Source organism: Salvelinus fontinalis, chromosome 33 (assembly GCF_029448725.1).
Source record: "Salvelinus fontinalis isolate EN_2023a chromosome 33, ASM2944872v1, whole genome shotgun sequence".
NCBI classification, from domain to species: Eukaryota; Metazoa; Chordata; class Actinopteri; order Salmoniformes; family Salmonidae; genus Salvelinus; species Salvelinus fontinalis.
In genome coordinates, this window is record NC_074697.1 from 5,794,570 (window position 1) to 5,797,627 (window position 3,058).

Consider the following 3,058-nt stretch of genomic DNA (forward strand, 5'->3'; position numbering starts at 1 on the left):
GGTTAACTCATGCAGATGTGTGGTATGTACAGTGGTAGGGTACAGTGGTTAAATCATTCAGATGAGTGGTATGGTAGAGTGGTTAACTCATTCAGATGTGTGGTATGGTACAGTGGTAGGGTACAGTGGTTAACTAATTCAGATGCGTGGTACGGTACAGTGGTATGGTACGGTACAGTGGTTAACTCATTCAGATGTGTGGTATGGGTACAGTGGTTAACTCATTAGCAAAAGCCATTTGATAATGTGCTCTGATCAAAATAACTTCATAATTACTGTATCGTAATATCATTTAAAAGCATAATATTACAGATTCCCACATCTAAATATAGAACTCCATATTTTCCTGCTGAGCAACCCAGACAAAATTCCAAAAGATTTGCTTCACTCCCTTCCATCTCTGAGTCACATTTCCCTCTCCACTGTTCTGGCTGAGAAGATGCAGTAGATATGGGATTAAAATGTCTTTCAGGAGAAGAGGTACAGCAATTACCATTCTGAGCATCTCAGAGATCTCGGGAAAAGCCATATGGAGTCAGGTAGTGTTTTTTTTACATCTCAGTTACCCCGAGCAGTGATAACCTTTACAGACGTTTCACGAGAAGTTCTACAGGATCTGCTAGAAAACCTTGTGTTTTTAAGTGATTTTCTTAATGTCAGACGTGTGTGTGTGTGTTTGTGTGTGTGTGTGTGTGTGTGTGTGTGTGTGTGTGTGTGTGTGTGTGTGTGTGTGTGTGTGTGTGTGTGTGTGTGTGTGTGTTTGTGTTCCTATCTGTGTCTGACTGTCTGTGTGTGTGTGTGTGTTTGTGTTACTATCTGTGTCTGACTGTCTGTGTGTGTGTGTGTGTGTGTGTGTGTGTGTGTGTTTGTGTTCCTATCTGTGTCTGACTGTCTGTGTGTGTGTGTGTGTGTTTGTGTGTGTGTGTGTGTGTGTTTGTGTACAGTGTCTCTTTAATATTGTTGGGCTGTCAGGGGAAATAAAATACTAATGCTTTAAGGTTGAAACCATTTCGCTCTCTCTTTCAGGAGCAGACACTGTGCTGTGAGTCACGAACAAGCTAGGATACCAACAAGATCTCACAGTCTGACCCAGTATTCAGTGTTCAACTTTGGGGGACGACTAAGTTTAAGCATTCATTCTGAATAGTTACAAAGAATAGATTTTTCTAGCCCTGGGATTGAACACGTGATCCTCGGAGCCAGAGCCAGAGCCGGAGCTCACAGCTTACGCCCATCCGTCATCCCCATCCACAACGGCCTAGCATATCTCAAGTCTACTTGATGGTAATAGCGCTCACCGTTGCCCCTAGTGGCGGGTTTTTGAAGGCATCACCCCACGTCCTGGGGAAGTGGACGAACGTCAAATGACCTTTGATCTCGAGTGACCTGACTGAGGATACGGTGATCAAGGTTTATAGGCCCTTTATTTATGTATTTCAGTCAAGTGATTTATAAAACCAAATAGAAATTGTTAGAAAGATATTGCTATTAACCTCTTACATTTAGGTTGGGGTGGCAGATAGCCTAGTGGTTAGAGCCTTGGGGCAGTAACAGAAAGGGTGCGAGATCAAATCCCCGAGCTGACAAGGTAAAAACATGTCCTTCTGCCCTGAACAAGGCAGTTAACCCACTGTTCCCCGGTAGGCCCTCATTGTAAATAACAATATGTTCTTTACTGACTTGCCTAGTTAAATAAAGGTTAAATAAAAAAATAAAGCCTGATTACTAGAAATAGATGACGATTTCAGACGAAGGTCCTGAAAACGAAGGTCCTGAAAACGAAGGTCCTGAAAACACTGATATATGCCTTCCTCACAAAAAAATAAGAAAAAATGAACAATTTCCCATAAGTGGGTTCAAACTCGGGATGCTCGGAGCCGCAGCGCACTGCTTGGATCACTGCACCACTGAAGCTGACGATACGCTAGCAAGCTGTGACGATACGCTAGCAAGCTGTGACGATACGCTAGCAAGCTGTGACGATACGCTAGCAAGCTGTGACGATACGCTAGCAAGCTGTGATGATAGTTGATGGAAAGTTGTTTTTTATTATTTTGTTTTTAGCCTTCCCCGTACCATAACTTTAACCACTCAGAATGAATAACTAAACTTGTTTCTGTTTGAACCCTGTAACCACACAGAACAAACACTGGAACCATGCAGAAAAAAAGACTGGAACCATGCAGAAAAAACACTGGAACCATGCAGAAAAAAACACTGGAACCATACAGAAAAAAACACTGGAACCATACAGAAAAAACACTGGAACCATACAGAAAATAACACTGGAACCATGCATAAAAAAACACTGGAACCATACAGAAAATAAAACTGGAACCATACAGAAAATAAAACTGGAACCATACAGAAAAAACACTGGAACCATACAGAAAATAACACTGGAACCATGCATAAAAAAACACTGGAACCATACAGAAAATAAAACTGGAACCATACAGAAAAAACACTGGAACCATACAGAAAAAACACTGGAACCATGCAGAAAAAACACTGGAACCATGCAGAAAAAAACACTGGAACCATACAGAAAAAACACTGGAACCATGCAGAAAAAACACTGGAACCATACAGAAAAAACACTGGAACCATACAGAAAAAACACTGGAACCATACAGAAAAAACACTGGAACCATGCAGAAAAAACACTGGAACCATACAGAAAATAAAACTGGAACCATACAGAAAAAACACTGGAACCATACAGAAAAAACACTGGAACCATGCAGAAAAAAAGACTGGAACCATACAGAAAAAAAGACTGGAACCATGCAGAAAAAACACTGGAACCATACAGAAAATAAAACTGGAACCATACAGAAAAAACACTGGAACCATACAGAAAAAAACACTGGAACCATACAGAAAATAACACTGGAACCATGCATAAAAAAACACTGGAACCATACAGAAAATAAAACTGGAACCATACAGAAAATAAAACTGGAACCATACAGAAAAAACACTGGAACCATACAGAAAAAAACACTGGAACCATGGAGAAAATAAAACTGGAACCATACAGAAAAAACACTGGAAC